The sequence below is a fragment of the Ursus arctos genome, unplaced genomic scaffold, assembly GCF_023065955.2.
Source record: "Ursus arctos isolate Adak ecotype North America unplaced genomic scaffold, UrsArc2.0 scaffold_14, whole genome shotgun sequence".
NCBI classification, from domain to species: Eukaryota; Metazoa; Chordata; class Mammalia; order Carnivora; family Ursidae; genus Ursus; species Ursus arctos.
This window is the reverse complement of record NW_026622808.1, coordinates 56475364-56499362: the sequence shown is the minus strand read 5'-3', so window position 1 is coordinate 56499362 and position 23999 is coordinate 56475364.

Here is a 23999-nt window from a genome sequence, read left to right as displayed (position 1 = left end):
AATATTTTTACAGTATTGTACTGTAAAAAATCCATGGATAAGCTGACTTGAACAGTTCAAACTCGTGTGGTACGAGGGTCAACAGTATTTCCTTTTAATCCATCTTCTGCAGATCTTAAATTTTTCAAAAAAGAGAAAAAAGAAAGAATTACAAATATAAACAATGAAAAGCTACCACTAACAAAATGACATTTGCTCTCAAATGAACATCTCTTACTAGAATTGCAAAAAGTGAAAATATAATATTTTTCATATGGCATTTGATATAGGACACAAGTATTTGTTGTTATAAAGCAATATGGCTTGAACTTAAATTCTTCTTCTTCTTTTTTAAATCACTTAGTTTAGTTCAACTCATAGACTATGAAAATGTATGAAGATTACTCTGGTATTCTTACCAAGTATAAAATATGAATCTGAAACATTTAAAAGATAAGACCTAGAGAATTTCATTAAGAGCCCACTGTATACTTCAAATGACACTTCATGTATTTGAAAGTGAATTGAGGCTTGGGTGTTACAGAAGTGCAAAATCATCCATAAATTATCTATGAATGTGGTAAAGCAAATGAATTCTCAGCCTTCGATTATTTTTAGAGTCTTCAACTCTACGGTCTAACATGCGACCATGAAACAAAACACAGGAGCTTTCTAAAATATATCTATGTATAATGTAGTTTTTCAGATATCATTTTAGAAATGTTATTTTATAACTGGGACTTCTCATCAAGATGGAAAACTCTTATTTTAATCTATAGTAACTTTGGTACTGTTAATTTCTTTAAAATGTCACCTATATTAAAACACAGAGATGGCAATGTTTTGCTTAATTATGTGATCTTGATGATTGACACATTAACACCCACACAAATATAAATGAGTAAAACTTTATATACTTATTTTATCATTTAGCCAGTTAAATCAATTAATTCATGGTTGACTAAATTTCCTAAATTAGATAGTTTGTGTTAAGAACAGATGCATTTTACAGAGGTAGAAAGGACTTAAAAATTAGATTCTCCAACTTTCTCATTTTATAGTGTGGAAATTGTGCCCACGGAGGGACAGTGATTTACACAACATCAAGCCAGAAACACAATTCAGATGTCCCTGTCCCAATTCAGCTTTTATCTTTATGGATACAGTTTATGCTTTGGTTAAGATTTTACTTCTACATATTTAATGATTTTTTTTTTTTTTGGTTAACATTCACAAATGAATGAAAGTAACTTAAAGCATCACTGTAGAAATAAAAACTGGAAGTTAAATTCCCTTCCCCCTTTAAAAAGATCAGTGACTGTAAAGAGTATCCATATCCCAACACCAGGCATTTGATTCAGATATTAACTATCCAGATTCTAGAGTTCACTTGTTGAAGTGCCAGTTAGAATACGTACTCTTTATAATTATTACCCAACTTAACCAAGAAAGTGATATTACGCTAGGTGAATGATGGTTACGCATGTAATGTTATTTTATGGTTACTATTATTGCCTCTGATCTATTTTCACTATTTTATCTATTCCTCCCACATACCATAAATACATTATCATGTTATCCCAAATTCAAAAATTTTCAATTCTCTTTTTGGCTTGTGGCACTGAGTGATGCCATCCATGTTTATAGTTATTCGGTTCCAATCTACTTCAAACCTCAGATGTGAAAAGATGACATTTCTTACACATTAAGATAAACAGTGCATTCCTTCTATCACTTCAGGGAATATGTTAGTCAAGTGCTATAATTTTTGCATTTTGCTCTTTATAATATTAATAGCTATGCAATAAGAAAGATACTATTGAACTGTCAAAAATGATTTGTTCCCAGATGTTAGCATAATTTCCCAGCTGTCAAATTTTAATAATTTTTATTTGCCTAAAATGTGACACTTAACTTTCATGGTAAATCAAAACATATAGCAGAACTTATTTGATATTACAGAAGCTGAGGGAAAACTAGTGTGTGGCTTGAATTGAGCATACACTTTGTACATGGTACTTCAAATACATCTTTTTGTCATAAGTTAAGAAGTTTGTGTTTTGTGTAGAGCTCGACAGCTTATAGGTCTTCAATAGTAATAAAGCAACAATTAAAATGTACTTCTAGATAATCTCATAAAAACAAAGAAAAAATGATCTCTTAAATAAACATAATATTAGTATTTCTACTATTCAGTCTCCATACATATCTCAAATTCATCCACCTTCTTCCATCTCCACTATGTCATCCCAAATTCAGCTCACAATTTTCTCAGTGCTGCTACTCTAACAGCTGCCTGATTTTAAATAGATGTTTCATTGTTTTTATTGAAATATTCTTACTGTTTCTTTTACTGTATTTACTTATTTTTCTATACAGTGGCTTCCCTAAAATTAAAATTAACATCTTAACAACTTGATTTTAATAGTGTATAAAACCTTATTCCTATATAGCTTCATTCCACTCTTCCTCCGCTGCCTATTTCCATGTAACTGCATTAGATACGTTTTAAGCTCATCAACATAGTTGTATATTTATTGCTTTATGAAGTTATCTTCCCAATAAAATAGGATGAAAAGATTACAATCAAACATATATTTTCCTGTCTTTTATCTGTATAACTACTATTGCCTTTATTTTTTCATGTGGATTCATATTACTATCTAGGATCTTTTCAATTTATCTTGAAGTATTCCTTTCATTACTTATTTTAGGGTAGGTCTATTATCAATAAATTATCTCTGTTTTTGCTTGTTGAAGATGCTTTGATTTCTCCTTCATTTTTTGGAAGGTTTTTTGTTTGTTTTTGTGTTTGTTGTTTTTTGCCAAATATTAAATTCTTTGTTCACAATCTTTTACTTGACTATATCATCCTACTGTCTTCTGGTCTCTGTGGTATCCCAGAAGGCATCAGTTGTTAATTTTGTTCCCATTTCTCTCTTGCTGTTTTCAAGGTTTCTCTTTGCCTATGGCTTTAACAATTTAATTAGGATGAGGTTAGGTGTGGGCCTCTTTGAATTTATCCTATTTGGAGTTCAATGAGCTCCTGGTTGTGCAGACTAATGTTTTTCATCCATTTGGGAAATTTTTAGATATTATTCCTTCATATATCCTTTCTACATCTTTCTCTTTCTCATCTCCTTCTGGGACTCACATTATGCATATGTTGGTATTCTATATTGTGACCCAGAGGCCTCCAAGGTCTTGTTCATTTTTTTTTTCTGGTCTGTAGACTACATCTCCTAACCCACATTCAAATTTGTTGTTCTTGCTTTTGCTAGGAAAAAAAAAAAAGTCTGCTGTTAAACGACTCTACTAAATTTTTATCTCAGTTAACATATTTTTCAAGCCCAGAATATATATATATTGACATTTTCTGTTTGGTAGGGAATCATTCTCCTAATTTCTTTTGGCTCTGTAGACATGATTTCCCTTAGTTCTTAAAATAGCAAATTTAAAGTCTTTGTAATAAGTCCAGTAGATGTACTCTTTAAGGATGCTTTCCATTGATTACTTCTTTTGTTGTATATCAGCTTTACTTTCTCATTTCTTTGCATGCCTCATAAGTTTTAGTTGAAACCTGGATATTTTAAATACTATGATATGGCAACTCTGGAAATCAGAATCTGCCCCCTCATTGGGGTATGCTATTGTTGCTCTTTGTTGTTGGCTGTTGGTTTATTTAATGACTTTCTTGAACTAATTCCACAAGTCTGTAATCTTTGTCATTTGGGATTTCTGAAATCTCTCCTCAGATAGCCTAGTGGTCAACTAGTGATGAGAGAGTTGTCCTTAAATGCCTGGAACCAGTAAGTGTACCATTTTTTGCCAGGTATTATTAGTATTTGTTGAGGGCGACATGCCTTACAATTCTGCATTAGCTCATAATTACAAATTACAATTCTGCTTTCACAAAGCCTCAAGGTCAGCCAGAAGTGAGAGATTAGGCATCCTTAGGTCTTTCTGGGCCTGTGCACAGGCCTACTCATTTTTTTAACCTACTAGATCCCCAAATATCTCAGAGTTTTTAAAAAATTTCTATGGCTGTATTACTTCACATCTTTTCCTTATAAGTTTTTGGTCAGTTTCATGTTTGCTACAACTGTTATCACCACCTTTAACAGCTGCAATATTTATCGTTTTAGATAAAAATGCCCAAATGCCCTAGGAAAAAGGTATTTACAGTCAGTGAGTTCTTAGGTCAAATAGTGACAAACTCTGTATACAACCTGTGGTTTCTAGGGAACTGCCAGTTAGGTCAAATCATGACAATTTACTCTTTCTAGTGGCTGTTCTGCTGCTGTTTTTCATGACTACAGTAATTGAAAGGTTGCTGATTTTCAAAGAGGAGTGGGGGATAAGAATAGGAATGCTAATATGCCACAAATTTCACTGCTACTACTAAGATTTATGCATTTTTCTTGAATCAGCTCTCAGGTTGCTGCCTTTGGTTCACTTCCAAAGTAGATTTTGATCATTTTTGCTAGTTCTCATTGCTTTTATAGATGAGCAGATTTTGGAGGTCCATACTTTGCCTTTTCTGTTGATATCACTTCTCTGCATGGTTCAATTTTAATCCGTAGTGTTATTTAGAGTGGTTGGGTCTGGGGTATCCACTTCCAAGATGGCTTCTTCACTTACTGGTCTGGCACTTCAATGTACTGAGGGTTTTATCTGTTTATTCACATATCTTTTCATACTCTGTAGCCTCTCCACATGATTTAGGCCTTCCCACAGCATGGTGACACTATCAGCCAGAAATATCTGGGGGCAGTCACCTGAACCCTGGTGAGCTTCCCACAGATATTTCCCCTGTCCAAACCAATGTTCTGTCTGGGCCTACCTTTGGCAATCTTATTATGATTAAAAGCTGACCTTTAGCAATAACCACTAGGAAACTCTGAAGAAAAAAAATAGCTTATTTATTATAAGCCCTATAGTGTAAAAGGCATGCCAGGGGGTATACTGTAGAGAGGGAGAGAGAAAAGGAAGGGCAGGAATGGGGGAGGGGAGGAAAACAAAGGGAGGGGGAGGAGGAGGGAGAGAGAGTGACTTTGAATTTGAAGCTGTGGGAAGAGAAAAAACAAGTGGCCCAATGGTCAGTTCTGGAAATCAACCAAGACCTCTAAAACAAAGGAGCCTCAGGGAGGAAAGGCAGCGCAGCTCTTTATCTAGTTTCAGCGCTGACAATGTGTTTATTTGAGATAGCTTTCATTGAAGTGCATGTCCCTTTGAAATGGATGCCTCTTTGAAGTGGATGCCTCAGCAATGAAAGCTGAAGTGAGGCACTTGCATTACAAAACAAAAGCCAATGGTCAGGACTTACACTACAGGGTATCACAGCACTTTTACACCATGACTGATGACTTCTTTCACAACACCAAGTCAAAAGCTGCTAGCCTTTTTTGAAGGAAATAGAGTTTCCACCATACTTTATTGGTTAATGCAGTTACAGACTAGACCAGATCCATGAAACTCTGATTGACATTAATGGAAAGAGTAGCAAATATTTGTGGTATTCCACAGATCTGCCCCATATACTTTGCCAATTTTAATTTTACAAAATTTTATGGAATACATATTATTGTTACCACTTTAAACTGAAACTAAGTAAGTTAAAATATATAAAAAGTATGAAATAGTGATTTCAATCTACGTTATGTCATTTTAACTCGAAATTTGTGTTCTCTAGTGATTATAGAATGGAGAAGCATTTTTCCAAAAACTTTTTTGCAGAACACAATACTTAAAATTTTTCTGAAAAAGAAAGGGTTATGTAATGAAATATTTCAAAAACAAAAATGAAAATCAGCCTAGACAAACTCCATTTTAGAGGCGCACAATGCCTATTTTCATTGAAGTTCCCTCTCTCTCCACAAAATAACGATTGTGTAAATAACATCTATTATATTCTCATGAAAAATTCATGGAACACACTTTAGGAAAGGCTCAGTAGATGACTATTCTTAATATTTACTAAATTAGCTTTATGGGGGGGCAATCATTAGCAAACAAACATCCCTGAAGTTTTAAGACTTAAGAAAATTGTTATGTTTCTAGGTATAAAGGTGAATTATATGTTTTAAAAAAAGGAGGTAGAGAGGGTAGTGTTTATGCACATATTATTCATTTACCTAATAAGTAAGCTTAGCAGAACTCATTTATTGTGGAAAGGGATTGTGTTATGTGGGTGACTGGGAACATAACACTTAGGTATACAGATAACTGCCACTTGCAACTCCAGGCTTCTCTGAGTAGAAGTATTAGCATTGGACAAATTATTTGAATTTCTGTCTCTTATTCCTCAGCATAATAGGGGGGGTAAAATAATACTTCATAGACTATTTTAAGGTGAAAAGCAGAAATCCTATAATAATCTGGGCAATACTGTAGGTAGTCATTAAGTTTATATGACAGTGGTAATTACAAATTTGGGATATTCAAAAGTCTAACAGTCTATTGTGTTTACAACACAATTAGCTTGACACAATAAAGTCAATAAACTAAAGCCAGGACAATTTTTAAGGCAGATTTCAACAAGCATACAGATAGAAAGGCAAATGAGTTTATTCAGTGGCCTCACACATTTCAAAATACATTTCATAGATAAAGAGTTGCTTACTCTGGGTGTTTACAAGAATAAATTGAAGACTTGAAATTAGAAACCAGAAATGACTTTTTTCACATTAGAACAGCCATGTAAGTCTCGGGCTATGCTCAAACTAACCAAGTATTTTTAAAAATCCAATAAATATTGAATTTATTCATGCCTAAAATATATTACTAAATGAAAGGGATCAGCTGCAAACTAACATGTACATGACATTATTTTTATTAGAAAATAAAAGATGTATATATTAAAAATGCAGAGAAGTATGGCTCAAACTATTCAAAGTTCTGTATCTTTGGGGAGAATTATGTGGAATTGCATGAAACTACCTTTGCTAATATTTCTAAAGTATTTATATTTTTAATAATTATGTAGATGCTTTTATAAGTTCAGAAAACATTTATTTAAAAAATTGGAATTTGTTCAAATAACGATTTAGAAAAAAATTAAAACCCAATTGCATGAATTCAAATATTAGCTAGCTGCACCCTCCAAATGTCCAAATAACTTCCTCTCTGGTTAAGTCCAAATGTCTTTTCCAGCACTCTGAGAGTAAAAACAGTGTTGACGTGTGATTATTAAAGATGAAATTTAAAATGTCACCTTTATTATTATATGCAACTGGAAACAAAATTACTAAATTTAAAAATATGTTAGTAAGCATTCTGTGAGTTATATGAGGACCAACCTCTTAGGAATAATTAGTGTATAAAGTTTCTTTAGCTAGGCAGCATGGTTTAGTGCCTTCAAATAAAGACAATTCAAGTAACTGGTGCCAATATATTATTTTAAACATTAAGTTGAGAAGCTATGATAGTTGCATATTTCCTATACACAAATGCTTATGGAGTAACAGAAAAAACAGAGACCTACTTAAAACAATTGACTGAGTTCTTTCTTATTTGAAAACGATCGGTTTGCCCCCAAAGATTAAAGGCTTATGAATTCATCAATTTAGCAATTTTGCTTCAATTAAATGAGGTTGAGATTTGCATGCCATTTTAATTCATGTCAGAAATACTCATGATAATGAAGGTAAAAAAAAAAAAAAAATCCAGCGGTGAAATAGTCTCAGGAATATCAAACACATTTATTGCTTGCCATAAAAATATGACATCTTATAAAATGCGGCAAATATATTAAAAAGGCATCTTATTTATTGTAACAATTAAAATAGCAAAAGCTTAATAACTAATAAACCCTGAGAGAACTTTGTCTTCTAATAAATTTTGTGATAAAGATAATTTTGACAAGCATGTTCTCCATGAAATACCTACAATGGCAGCTATTTATTGTACTAAGTGATGAAAAATACATTTCCTTATATACAAATAGCTTAAATATGCGTTCTGCAATCATCTTGAGAAATTTCAGCCAAGTTTAATTAAACGTTTCTAATTAAAATTGTGTAGATAGGAAGGAAATTAATGGCTTTGTTTGAACTATTTGTTTATTTCATCGTCAAGTGTACTGGATATAATTGCAATGCCAAGAAGAAATCATCAAAATTATTCTTTACCCTGTTGATTTTCTGTTATATCAATGCATTTCAGAACCTTCATTTTTCCGGCTTTAAAGGAAAACAGAAACGCTAAATATAAGACCTTGACCTAGGGGATTTTTTCCCCCAAAAAACTATTAGCTAGAGATAACATGTATTCAACAAAATAAAGGTTAAGCTTCAATTAAGCATTCTAAATATATTTAGTGAGATATTGAAAAACTCATAATGCTTTTATCTACACAATTCACCAAAAGCTTTGAATAAATTAAATGATAACAGAAGCCAAAAGAGTGTTCAGATGGTTTACTGCATCATGTGGCTTTCCGTGGTAAATTATGATTGCCCTTACATTATATATATTTGTTTCTACGAGAGGAAAAAATGTATTCTAAAAATAAATAAATAAACCTGCTTCATACAAGCTGCCAACATTGCAGAAAGTCTTTGATGGAAGAGCTGAATTTAAATCCTCATAAGTACTTATTTTCTCCTCCCCAGATGTGAAGTTTCTTTCCAGAACCTAAAGCTTATGTGGAAACCAGCTCCTGGACTTGCTACATTTAAGTTCGTTGTTGCAACTAGCATAGTAGAGGTTTATTCACTGCCAAAACTGGGAGGATTAATCTATGGCTTCAAAAGCAGAACAAAAACTCAGCACTAAAATACAGATTGAGGAGGACAATTTTCCAAGGAGGAAGTAGAGATCATCCTGTGGTCCTGGAGGGAACCATTGTTTCTCTCTGCTTTTCTGCTTCTGAGAAAGATTCATGACACTGGTGAGAGTGCAATTTTGTGATTCCTAACTGTGAGCTGTCTTGGCACATCTTTTTCCAACAAAATTCTTCTTTCTGGTCTGAAACAGGTGTTGGGATTTCAGCTGCCAGTCACGGAGTGTAGTGCAAGGCCTTCATTAACATAATAGTCTCTGAAACACTGATTGAGCCTTAACTACTCCCCTCTCCAGTTGCTTTGGGTCTGTGTTTGCGCCAGTCCCCAAATTGCACAACTCCGTAATTTTGCTAAGAATATCCAATAATTTCGTGGGAAGAATGATCCAAAGACTTACTTGGCATCATACATCTGCTCACTCACTCTCTTATTCTGAGGAAGGTGCTGTTATTATTGTTGTAGGTGTATGCAAATAGAGTTTAAAGAGGTTAAGTCACATACCTAAAATCCCGAAAGTAATAATCAGGAGAGCTAGGAATTCTAACCACGGTCAGTTTTATTTTAATAACTGCTTTTGTCAGTATATTTTATTGTTATATGTGTATGTGTGTGCATCTGAGAAAGAGAGAGAGAGAAATTTTTTCCTCTTCCTAATATTTGGATTTTCTTTACTTTTTATAACTACATTTGGATATCTTCATAATTTGTGGAATTGAACTTTTGGAAAATGTGCTTATACCTGGAATCCTCGAATCATTAGCTTTCAAAGATACACATCTACTTAGATGTGGCAGTTAGTACTATAACATGCTGTGGTGGATTAATTTTGTGTCCGTTTAGCCAACCTGGGACAATGTTTTCCATATTTCTATTCCTTATAGGTATAGTATCTGATTAGTATGGAACAAAGGAAACATGTTACATGAGATTTAAAAGGCAAAAGTTGAGGGGGGTGTGTGTGTGTGTGTGTGTTTATTACCAGACTTTATTTTTTAGAACAGTTTTACGTTCAAAGTGAAACTGAGTGGAAGGTTCAGAGATTGGCTAATACCCCCTGTCCCCACATATGCATGTGTGAGTCTCCTCCCCTACTATCAACATTCTGCACCAGAGTGTTGCATTTGTGAAAACTGATGACTCTCCACGGATTCTTCATTATCACCCATAGTTCACAGTTCACATCAGGGTTCAGTCCTAGAGTTGTGCATTCTATGGATTCGGACAAATGTCTAATGACATATATACATCATTATAACTACAGAAAAATTTTATTGCCCTAAAAATCCTCTGTTTCATGTATCCATCCTTCCACTTCCACTAATACTTGACAACCACTGATCTTTTTACTGTTTCCATAATCTTGTTGCCATATATTTTTCCTACACAGAAGTTTGGTGCAGGGCATTTGGACCCGTTGTATCTCTCACAGGCTGTTGCCTCTCTTCCATCTTCTTTGGCGTTGGGCAGAAGCAGGATTCAAGTTCCTTCAGCATGTGCGTTATTGCCTCCTGCAGCTTCTCTGATTCTTGGGCCACATGTGTGTTTAGATCTGAGAGAAAGGGTACCAAGTTTCTCCTATCGGACATGCCCTTCATGAAATCTGGAGGCTTGGAGGTGGTGAGAACCTGATGTTCGTTCTAGTCATTCCTCACAGGTTCCTGTTTGTCCATGACTTTCCTACATCGTGTCCATTTTTCCTCCCCAACTGCCTGCCCTGTGGATTTCAGACTCCAGCACCAGATACAGACACAGCAGTTCTGCATAGAATGTTAACCAGCTCTCACAATTGCATAGCATAAGTTCAAATCCATACAACATATCTCCTAATAGATGGGGAGCATAAGCACACCCAGAAGAGAGAATGAACTTTCTCACAGTGATTCCACTTCTCTGTTCCCTGATTGATATAATGTCTACTCATCTCCCCATTCCTCATCCTCACCTCCACCACATACTTTGGTTGATTTTATCACTATTTTGTTTCCTCCATACATGTAACAGATTATTTTCTATTTGGTTTCTTCCTCTCAGGGAATTCAAATTTTAATATGTTGTCTCTCTTCTATCTTCTACTTCTGTTATTTTTTCCCTCACACTGTAAACATGTCTTCTCTTCAACTTCATATCAGTTTTCTGAAGCTGACCTTATTGATCCTTGCTATGGTTTGAAGAGTGCCTTCCATTTTATTTCTTTCAATGTAACTTGTGTTTTCATTGTCTATCTCTTCCATTTCTTCACTAATCCCTTTGAGTTTACTTTTTATGTTCTAATTCTGTTGGGTTTTTTTCTCTTCTTTAAATTAGTTGAAACTTTGAAATTCTAATTTTCATTATTTTTCAGATACTTTAAGTTACATTTATTCATTATTCATAACTCCCAATTTATTTTTTTTTAAGATTTTATTTATTTGAAAGAGAGAGAGTGAGAGAATGATCAGGGGAAGAGGGGCAGAGGGAGAAGGAGAAGCATACTCCCTGCTGAGCAGGGAGCCTGACGTGGGGTTGGACATGGGACTCCATTCCAGGACCCCAGGACCATGAACTGAGCAGATGCTTAACTGACTGAACCACCCAGTTGCCCCTCATAACTCCCAATTTAAATCTGCTTTGCTACATAGCTTTCATAATTCAAATTGTTTTTCTTCCTGCCTTTTTCCATGTCTTTTATTTCTTGTGTAGAAATTTACATAGGTTCTTTGCATTTGTTGTTGTGGTTACTCATTTTTAAATGAGTACTTTTTGTTCTGGACCAGATAAGTTCTGGAGAACAGTGTCAGGGAGTAGGTGGGAGTGTGAGGTAGATCAGCATCTTGAGATTTAGTCTGTTGTTTTAGAACACATTTTCAGAAAAAAATCTGCTCAATCTCTACTTTGGCTTTGCTCAGAGTGAAACCTCATTTGTTAAAGGTCCCTCGTTATTTAGATTGATAGCTATCCACTTTTTTAAAATTATTTTTTCAATCTTTTTTTTTTTTTTTGGAAGTACTCTGTATGCCTGACATGGGGCTTGAACTCCTGACCTCAAGATCAAGAGTCACATGCTCTAGTGACTAAACCAGCCAGGTGCCCCAATTGCTATCCACTTTTAATGATACTCTGCCACACTGACACTCAAACTCCTGCCATGACACCTTATCTGCCTCCTCACTTGGCCCCTGATACTCATACACTATGGTGTTTGAGGGTAGGAGTTAGGAAGGCTTTATCAATATAATTAGTAGTTTGATGTTCTATAAAAGGAATTTCTTTTCTTCTGAAGATAATAAGATAGTTTTGGAGAACTCTAAATAGTTTTATCTAAAACATTCATTAAAAAAAATTCTGGTGTTTTCCCTTGTCTAGTTTTTAATTTTCAAAGGATTTTTAGCCCTTTCTTGATTGTGTATTATTTCTATTTCCTATTTTATGAAAAATAAATCTCACTGTTTTCTTTCCTTTCCTCTTTTTATTATTAGTTGGCTTAAAAGATGAAAGTTAGAGACCCTTTACTTAGAAATTTTGACTAAAGCTCATGTTATTTTTAACCATAAAACAGAAATAGTTAACATGACCAACTGTTGACTGCTTCCTGTCCTTACTATACTTACTCACTAATAGTCACTTAAGTCCTTCAACCAGCAGTTTCTGTGCCATTGAATCCAATTAAGATGAAAACTGATAAAAAAAAAATTAGGAGTTCAAGATAACAAGAAATGAAGCTCCTAAATCAAAATCTATGATATGCCTGGAGATGAACTACTTGTCATACCTAGAGTCTCTCTTCATATTTCTGAGTTTTGGCTAGGATCCTGCTTTCATATAACGCAAACACGTGGCTGGTAAACTTGTCTGTCACAGAGTGTTTAATGGAAACCCAAAACAAATGAAGATGTTGCCCATGACTTGAAGAATATCATCAATATCTTCAGTCTTTTGTTGACATGTCTTACCAATCTCATTACGCCTTGGAGAGCTATACCAGTTCAAATGGGACAGAAGTTTGCCAATCAGAAATTGTGACAGCCTCCTGGTCAGCATACTGGAAAGACCAATTCCATAACCAAGTTGTATCTCCCATTTCTGGCCTATCACTCCCTTTCCTCATCAGCTATTTTCTGAGGTTCTTGGACTATCTTGCATTAAACCTAAGCAAACTATATCTACCCTATTGTAATGGGGGGAGGGATCAAGATCAGAGTTATAATCTCATATGAAACAATGGATACCAGGTAGAGAGAAAATTTTCTATTGCAAAAGTGTTACTCCTGATAAGAAGAAAAATGAAAGTGATGAGTCCAGTTTGGTATCATTCTGTACAAGTTGGGAGTTCAGCTGTATCATTTCTCATGAAAAGCTGAGCTGTCTTAAGTCAGTTCCTCTACAATGCTACTGGCTAACACAGTCACTTGTAACTCCATTCTTGCAATTGCTTATTCTTTTTTAATTTTTTGTTCTAGATATAAGGAAAAGGTGATAGATGACTATAAGCAGTGAATCTCTTTTTTTCATAAAAGCATTTGAATAGTATTATACTGTTTGTATACTCACACATATAATATCCCATTTAGTCTGATTTAAAGGAAACTGCTTGGAGCTGGCATGGATTACCCACTCATAATAAACCTTGTAAGAAGCTCAGAAAGACTTTCCATTAGCTTATTTAATGTATAACTACTTCAGTGAGAAAGAATGTTGTGACAATATGCACCCTTGTCCATTATTAAGAAATTTTAATAATTATTATTGGCTAGGATGAGTGATAAAGTCCTGATTCCGGCATATGTTATTCATGTGAATTTGCAAAATTCATCTAATTTCTCATCTCTAGTTTCTTTTGTGTTTAAAAAAAAAAAGGCATTCTTGACTGGGTTGTATCAAAGGTTAAAGAAGATGTTTTGATTAAAGAATAACCATGTATCATTAAGTAAGTATAAGTCAACACTTGGAGAAAGTCAGAAAGTCTTCAAACAGGAGGTGCCATCTGAACGAGACCTTGAAGGATGAGCACAATTTATGCAGAGATAGAGGTTTGGGAAGGGGACTCCAGACAGATTGAACAGTCTATGCAAAGGCACAAAGGAGTGACAAGGATGGGTAAAAGAAAAATTTAAACAGCTGGGTGTGAATTAGACTGGAGGGTATATTCAGAAGGAAGAGGGAGTTAGAGATCAGATAAATAGAAAGTCAGAGTGTTGCCTTATCTCAAGCCTACTCTTTTAGGCTATTTATACAAATTGTGTTCAAATGTTATTCTCTTTTTAATTAATTAGTTTTATATTGAGTTATCTGTAATTCCAATCTGGTGATTTGTGTGTGTGTTTGTTCTACAACTAGTGCTTTTGTTTGGTATAATTTAAAGATGTAAAAGGAAAGCTGTAGCAAAGCAGCTATAGGCAGCTAGAGTTGGATCTTGCTTTCTTCTTTTTAAATACAACTTGACGATCGTTGCTTTTAATTTGGATGTTCACTCATTTATGTTTACTATGATTACTAACAAGCTTTTGGTTTCAATATACTATATCTTGCTTCTTTGTTTTCTATGTGATATCTACTTTTAAGTCACTTTTTTCTCTTTTATTGCTTTCTTTTATATTAAGTATAATTTTTATAATTCCATTTTATTTATTTTGATAGATTAACAACACCTTGCTTTGGAGTTTACAGCATAAATTTGTATTATAATAAGCCTATATTTAAGTAATATTATGCCACTTCAGTATATTATTTAAAAAATACAATGGATATATTAAAGAACCTATAAAACTCAACACCCAAAAAATGGCAGAAGGCATGAACAGATATTTTTCCAAAGATGACATACAGATTGTCAACAAATGAAAAAGTGTTCGACATCACTTATGATCAGGGAAATGCAAATTAAAACTATCATGAGATATCACCTCTCAGAATGGCTAAAAGTTCCACTACTGGGTATTTACTCAAAGAATGAAAAAACACTAATTCAAGGGATACATGCACCCCAATGTTTATAGCAGTGTTATTTACAAAAGCTAAGAATGGACAAATAGATATATAGTGGAATATTATTCAGCCATAAAAAAAGAATGATACCTTGCCATTTGCAATGATATGGGTGGAGTTAAACAGTACTATGCTAAGCAAAAGAAGTCAGAGAAAGACAAATACTGTATGATTTCACACATATGTGGAATTTAAGAAACAAAACAAATGAGCAAAGAGGAGAAAAAAAACAGAGAGAGAGGCAAACCAAGAAACAGATTCTTAACTATAGAGAACAAACTGAGGGAGGGTGGGTGGGGAGATGTGTTAAATACATGATGGGGATTAAGGAGCACGCTTGTTGTGATGAGGACTACATGATGTATGGAATTGTGGAATCACTATATTGGACACCTGAAATTAATATAACACTGCATATTAACTAACTGGAATTAATAATAATAAAAAACATACAGTGGTATGCTTTCTTTACCACTCTTTGTGCTATTGTTTACATATTTTACTTCCGCATGTTATAAACCCCACTCTAAAATATTGTTACTATTTTTGCTTTAAACAGTCATCTGTTATCAAAAATAGGAAAAAATATAATACATTTACATACAAATTTCCCATTTTCATTGATTTTCATATCTCTGTAAAGATCTAGATTTCTATATGGCATCATTTCCCTTCTGCTTCTAGGATTCACTTTAACAGTTCTTTTAATGCATGTGTGCTAGTGATAAACGCTTTCTGCATATTTATACCTGAAGAGTCTTCATTCCCTCTTCGTTACTGAAAGGTATTCCTGCTCTGTATAGAATTCTAGGTTGACAGACTTTTCTCTCAGTACTTAGAAGATGTTGTTTCACTGTCTTCTGGCTTGTTTTGTTTCTTCTGAGAATTCTTCTGCCATTCTTATCTTTGCTTCTCTTTATGTAGTGTGCATTTTTTTTTCTCAGACTGCTAATTAGTATTCTCTTTATCACTGGCCTCCAGCAACTTGATTCTGATGTGCATTGGTGTACTTTTCTTTATATATCATGTCCTTGGGTTTTGTTGTGATTCTTAGATTTGTTTGCTTTTAGTTTTTAGCAAATGTTGAAAATTTCAACCACTGATATTTATTTTTCTCCTGGTGCTCTTTCTCCCCATTCTTCATGACCACAATTATATATACATTAGGTTGCTAAAGTTATCCCAAGATCAATGATGACCTGTTTCTTTACTTTTTAGCTTTTTTTTTTTTCATTGTAAGTAGTGGCTATTTTTACATTTCCATTTCACCAATCTATTAATCTCTTACTGGCATCCTTGGACTTCCAGCTCCATTTCCCCAACTTAGAGTGTCCATCAGACTCTGTCTTAGTTTCCTCCTCCTCTATTGCTAGGTGCACCCACTTTCCAAATAGTCAACTGTTGCAATTTGGAACTCACTTCACTGGTTCCCTCTGTCAGGGATTGCTGCCCTGCACTGAATAATGTTCAATGCAGGAAACAGTTGTTTCACATTTTGTCCAGTTTTCTAATTGTTTTTAGGAGAAGGGTAAATACCTTAGTTGGAAGTAGAAGTATTATTTTCAGCCCATTTAAAATACACAAAATGGTTAACAATACAAGGACAGAAAAATAGATATTCCTACATTAATCAATATAAAACTGGAGGACTTATATTGGTATCAGACCAAACAGATTTCAGAACAAAAATGTTACTTGGGATAAAGAGGGTTATTGGATTATGATGAAAAATCAATTCAATAGGATGATGTAACAATCCAAATATTTATTTATTTGGGTTGGAAACAACCCAAATCTCCATCAACAGTTAATGGATAAACAAATTGTGGTATGGGATATTTACTCAGCAACAAATATGAATGAGCTATTGATGCATGCAACAGCATGGATGGATTTCAAAATAATTATGCTAAGTGTAAAAGGCCAGGCCAATAAACCCTACACATTCTATGATCCCATTTATAGCAAATTCTAGAAATGAAAACTAATCTTTGGTGACAGAAAACATACCAGTGTTTGTCTGATGATGGGGGGGGGTGGGCAGGGGCAAAGGAGAGGGAGTAACAAAGTGGCAGTGGGGAAGAGCATATCTGTTGTGTTCATTATCTTAACAGCAGTGATGATTTATGTCTGTATACATATATCAAAACCTGTCAAATTGTACACTTCATGTATGGAACCACTTATTATTTCTTATTAATCACAGCTCAGTAAACCTGACCAAAAATTTAAAATACGTGAATAGCTTCAGCATGTCACACCTGCGTGTATTCCCCCCATCTCAGCTCCCTAACAGTAATGCTAATAATTCAGACTCATTGTGAGGAAACACTTCACTTGCTCATTCAACAAATATTTATTGTTTCCTGCAATGTACCAGTCCCTACTACAAGGTCTCTAGACTCATGAAGATTACATTTTTGGGGAAAGAAAGGCAAAAACAAGTAAAAATAAAAATACTTGAAATGAATGACATATACAGCATGATCATAGACAATAACAGAGATCTGCATTAGAGTGCTCAGAGGAGACTTCTCTGACTCTTCTACTTCCCTGAGTAGATGACACTGGAGTTGAGCTCTGATGTTTGAAGAGTCATGCACACAAAGATAATGGAAAAGAAAAGTCCAGGCTTCAGGCTAGAAGTATTAAGGCTTGCAAGGAGAATAAGGTAGCCTTTTTTTCTCATAAAATGAGAGAAGGTCATTACAACTCTATCTCTAGCAGCAACACTACAAGATACTGATTCTATGCTAATTATTTCAATGTAATTTTGCAGACTGGGCCCTCTTCTCAGAGCCATCCTAAGTATCTTTGGCAACCATTTATAATGTCATCCGAAGCATACATTCCACGCTTAAGAAAAAGTCACTCTGAAAAAGTGGGAAAAAAAGGATTCCATATCTTTGAAATATTAATAAAGCCACACATGTTGGAAGAGAAAAAATCTTGTTTTTATATCATTTTGCTATACCTGGTGTATAATCTTAATTTAAAATGAGAACAAGGATTATTTAGTTAATTCAAAGTTCCTCCGGGATTAGTTCCACTCTGAAATTTCTGTAGGGCATCACAGCCGATACCAGAGAGGAAGGAAGGAAGGCAGGAAGGAAGGAAGGAGAAAAAACATCAAGGATAGGATTAAAGGAATAAATTTACTTTGAAATATATCTTTCGATATTGCCCATAGTATCTCACCATTACATTTTCAAGAAGGGCTAGTAGGTGACAATGGTGTAAAAACAGCAGTTTAACTGTCCTCCTTATCAACAGGAAGGAAGCACAAGGAATAGTAAAGATATCAGCACTTGTGTTCCCACTAGAATAATCATCTATTCTTCATTTGTGAATGTGTTCTACGAAAGATGAGGATGCTAAAACTGTTTGCCGATATTGTAACGTACGATTCAAGGATGCCAGGTGGGTGTTAACTGATGTAAAGCAATCAATAAAGTCCAAAGGTTGCTTTCAAGGAACTGAAGTCTTGATTATAAATACGTGTCCCAGCTGCCAGGAAGCAGGATCTGCAAGACCAGCAGGACTGGCTTCCAGAGCAATGCAAAGATTAATAAAACTGAGACACATTCCTGTAGAGGAATGAAACTACAAGATGAGTGATTTCCAAAAAGTTCCTAGACATCTTTTCATTTGGTAAAACTTGATCTTCAATATGGTCCAAACCTAAAGCTAGTAAACTATGGTGAGAAGGCAATTATCGAAGGAGAGCTCTCTAAAACAGCCATCCCTGTTGCCTTGCTTTGAAGTTTCTCTTAAGGACTAGTGCCATAAGATCCTCTGTTCCTGTTAGCTCAGCAGGGACAGCAGTTTGGAATTAACCAGCTAATTTGGACTGAACCATTACTCGATGGGTCAACAGGCCAATGATCCCCATTCCAAGGTGGCTAAACGGAGAGTGCAGGCTGATGTGATTCAAATGACTCCTACTATAGGCAAAAGTAGAACATGCCAGCACAGCACATGCCACAAAATAAAGAAGAACCAGTTGGAATTTCCCACTGCTATTAAAATAAGCAGAGATGAGGATGACAATGACAAAAAACCATACAGAAGCCAGATAGTTCCAGACCCATCATTGAAACTTGAACAAGTCACATCAAATCACACATACCTGTTTCACCTTTAAAATGAGGCTACATTTTTCTACTTTACAGTTATACTGTGAGGATTAAATAAGATAAATAATGTAAAGGACATTGTAAATTGTCAAGCCCACACAGATGTTAGCGATTGCTATGGTAATACAGCCAGGATGGCACAGTGTTCTGTTGGCCATCGCAGTACTGTGAGGAAAGGTTCTGGCTCAAAATAAATTTGGATGGCGACATAGTTTAAGTCAACCAGTACAGTGGCAGAAAAACAACAGCTGGTTGTCTATATTAGTCTCTTTCGCTGTTTTCTTCAGTACTGATTTCTATCACAGATAATATAGCCCCTAATTATCAAACAGCATGTGGCTTGGAAGGGCTCAGTGGTTCGTGGAATAAAAACCTTCCTGAAGACTCACCATGGTCATAAGCTCAAATGGATCCAGAGGGGCTTGTCAAGAGGCAATACATGCTTTAATAACTTTTTAATTTGCTTTTTTTCTCAATAGGACTGAATTCTTGTGTCTCATTGAGCAAATAAGATTTTGAAAGGAAATGTGGCCATGCACACAAAAATGCTTATTAAGAGATAAAGAAAAAAAAGAGAGAGATAAGCCTGTCAGGGTGAGCTATACATGGTTAACATGGCAAGAAAACTTAGACCAAGCCCCTGGGATTGAGACCTAAAAGAGATCATGGTGTGGGCAATTACACATTTTTATATAATTGGAAACCCTATCAGAGCTTTAGCACTGATAGCATTTTTGAGGCTACACAAGGTATTTGCCTTAATCAGAATTCCTGTGATATTGGTAGATACAGGTGAGAATTGATAGAAAGGCTGGGTTAGTACCTGTCATAACCATATTTGCCTCTGTATATTCTTTCCTGGAAATCTGTATTATTAAATAACAATCTCAATGAAAGAAAGCTTAGGTGATTTTTATCTATCACATTTCACTCGTTTAAACACATTTCGAGCACCTGATGTGCCTAAGATCCTGGGCCTTGTATGCTTTATTCAGGAGTTACAAAGACACCAATGCTTAAGTTGTGTCCCACAATAAAAGCTGATTTCTAACATAATTTGTACTGTTATCTTGTCTTGGGTGTACAGCTAACGAATGTGGACTCAGGGTATAAATCCCACATTGTGACCCAACCCGTGCACCTAACTACTAAGTTATCCTGCTTCCCATATATTCTGGAGAATACTATGGACTGTGAACCATTTATAGGATCATCTGCATAAGGATGCCAAGACCAAGCATAGCCGTAAAATAAGTCAGAAAGTTATCAATCAACAAACATTCATATAAACATAACTTACTGGTAGGAAGGCTATTTGTCAAAGCAGAACCCATGAAAATACAGCACTCTTAAAAATCACCAGCATCTGGCTAATTATCCAAGAGAAGCCATACCTCAAGGATTACTATGAGATCAAAATCAGCATTACCCCTTTCTAGCTGTGTGCCTTGAGACAGGACAATGCTTCAAGCTTCAGTGTGTTGTTATTTAACATCTGGGGAACAACACCTTACTTAACTGTGTAAACTACAATGTACATGTAAGTTATAAGTAACTTTAATATAAGACATAAAAGGCTAAACATATAAAGGTACAAATAAAGTGATACTGTAGTCTAATATCAGTTGGTCTCAAGCCACAAGTAAAAAAATATCCAGATTAAGGTGATTTTAAAATAAAGATTCACTCTTTCTATGTAACAGGAGCTCTGGGGGAAGGTGGCACCTAGATTGGTTCAGTGGCTTAATAATGGTAAGACTCTGAATGGACATTTCTGAGATTGTCTCAACAAACCTATCAGAGTGGCAAGTTGGCTAGAGAAAATCCATATGACATTGTCTCGGTTCTACAACTGAAGAAGCAAGGAAGGGAAAGAGACTTTCCTTACGGGTGTTAGTATTACCATGGAGGAAATTATTTCCTAGCAAACTTCTCCTCATGATCTGTTGGCCAGAAGATGGTCACACAGGTAGATACCCTCATAATAGAGAAGGCAAGGCCAGCACGTATCTGAAATATTCAGTGTCTTTAAACTGGCCCTATCTTCAAAGAACAAAGCTGGAATAACAGCTCTCGGCGATGCTGTCAAAGCTCAGAGACAGGAAGGAGGTACTCTCAAATCAATGAATTGCAGAGGCAAAGGCACAGATGGAAAGGAACCACAGAGGCAGGGTGGGGGTAGTAGTACACAAGAAGATAAACATGTTGATTTAATTGGAGTGTGTGTAATTTGAAGGGAAGTAACAGAATGAGATTTTTGTTTTTTTCTTGCAGTTACCAGTTGCTAATTCTTTTTATACATAGGAGGTATAATTGTACCTATGGTCAGATGATGGAAGACCTTAAATGCAAGGTGAAGGAGTTGGAACGATTGTGTTATAAATTTGAAGTTTTAAAACATGGAGAATCCTAAATAGTAGGGCATAAATGTCAGCTGATTGATGCCAAGATGTATACAGCAATCAGTGACAGACTCATGACAAGAATCAAAGAAAAAAGGGGCAAGAAGGCTAGTCTGTATTTATAACAACTATTTTCTCTGAAGAGCTAAAATTCACTAAACTTTCTCAGTGTGCTGACATATTAGACAGGACTGAGCCATGGGGCACGCATTGTGTAAATATGCTTTCCAGTCCCTTATGCTATATTTCCCTTTCCTGTTGTTTTCTGGGAGACAGCTGGCTTCTCTGCATTCTGTGGGGACCAAACTATACCTGTGGCTGTAGCACACCATTTTGTATATTCATGAACTTTGTCTCAGGGAGGACCAACAAAAGAGATACATTTGTACAGATCTATCCAGACGACCAGAAAAATTCAAAAGATCTTGACTGCACTGATGATAAAGTATAATTTTTACAATATAAATGTTGTGAGTTCAGACACCTCATTTGTCTTGGGCTCTGCTCTAGGTCCTAGAAGGCAGATAGCACATAGTAGGAAGCCAGCCAGTGAATGATAAATATTTTACTGAGAGATCTATTTACTAGTTATTACTTTCCAAGTCTGATATTTTAAAGGTTAGAGAACTGCACTGAACCATGACCTCAAAGTGAGCCATTGCCTGGGAATTTGGAGGTATGTGTCCTTTTCCTAGTTTTAAAATGAATTCTTTGTGAACTTGGACCCACAACTTAGCTTCCCTGGACCTCAAAATCCTCATCTATAAAATAAGGAGATTTGACCAATGATTTCTGTATTAGCTTAATTTCATCAAACAGGTAAAATTTGTAAGGACATAAGTCTCATAACACTCAAGGGCAGAATTTCAGCAGGGCTTCTGAAGGCAACTAAACCAAGGCTTGGAAAACTCAGCAGACAGTTTCTCTTTTTTGAACATTTCTTTCATTTCTCTCGTACTTAATGATCTGCCCTATCTGCCTCCTAGTTCATAAGCCAGAAAGCCTGGTCACTCACAGATTCGGAACATAATAAGAAGCAAGCACCTCCAAAAATGGATTTATTCACTGAGCCCAAATTCAGAAAGTGTTTAGGAAAGAGATTATAGTCACATCTTTTTTTTTTTAAACCTCTGCAATTATTAGTTTATTAGTATCATCCAGGACTCAGATGTTCAGTATTCCTCCTGAAATTACATAAACAAATGCAAATGGAAAGAATCCAAGTCAAAATTATATAACAAAACAGCACTCCATCACAAAAGCGTGTAAAATTACAAGAACGCTATTTTAAAACACTGGCACTTTAAGAGAACGATAATCTCAAAAAACCACAAAATTGCCAAATTGTTCCCTAAACTACTAAGTAGATAAACATGACTCTAATGAATGAGTTAGGGTTTTGTAAAGAAAAATCAAATTCAGATCAGATAACTCATACTGAAATACAAAGTTTTAAGTGTTTTCTTCCCTCAGGTCTATTTGACTTATATAAAGGAGCAAACTATAATATAGGAAAATATACCTGATTTTAAATGTGGCATACACTTTAGAAGTTGTCCCAATTAATTAAAAATACCTTTAATGGAAAGTCAAGTTTCCTAAGAAGTCTGTATTCAGATAAATAGGAGAAGACATTTACAGCCAGCACTTTTTTTTCCAGAGCCTTTGCTGGGACTAACGTTAACAAAAAATTTAATATGGCAGTCTTGTATTTTAAGCTCACGCTTTTGGGATACATTCTCAGGTCGTCTTTAATATAGGAGCCACAAATATAACTGCCATTACATATGGGAGATTGTAGTCACATCTAACTGGAATTAGTTATCCATGTGAGCATCAGAAATGAGGACTCGGAAGACGGACAAGATATTGTGCGAAATGGCAGGTTGGATGCACTTGTGCTCAGTATGCACAATCACCAAGGAGGCACGGTTGTTAAGAGCTAATACTGGAACATGGTAAGGTCTCCTAACCCGGGTAGCTGAGACGGCAAGATAGACTTCTTGTGTCCAACCTATATCAGCTGGCCCTGTAATGCTGTCCTGAGCATCAAAGAAAGCTGAAAGGAAGAACATCTGACAATTAAGAATTTATAACCTCAAGTTATAACAGTGTAAGCACAGAGATTATTATACTCTTGATTATCAAGTAAATGAGCCATGGCATTAAATAATCCAAAATATCTGATAATACAGAGATGATACATATTTGTCTTGGGGAATGCATTAATTTATTTTTAGAAAACAGATTTAGTCTTCTAAGTATTTGTTCAGGCTAATATTAAAATTAGTCTGCATTCCCTAAGCACATATCAATTGCTGGAACAGAGAGTGAGTTCAGATGTGTGCTGGGAGGCAAAAAGAAATCAGTCTGAGATTAACCAGTTTGAATAATTCATACATGGGTAATTGAGAGATGATTGACAACTGACAACTGACTGACAAATAACCTTTGCAGGTATTTATAAAACTTCTGTTAAAAGCATGAGACATATTTGAAATGGTGAAGTACACGGTGACATTTACCCCATTTATCACCCATTGTATTTCTCAGGGTTCTCCAAAGAAAGAGAACTGATAGGATCTCTCTCTCTCAATCTCTCTCTTTCTCTGTCCCTTTTTTGTCTCTGTCTGTCTGTCTCTATATATTTAATAACAGATGTAGAGACAGAGAGAGAGATTTATTATGAGAAATTGGTTTGTGTGATTATGGAGCTGGGAAATCCCATGATCTGCCAT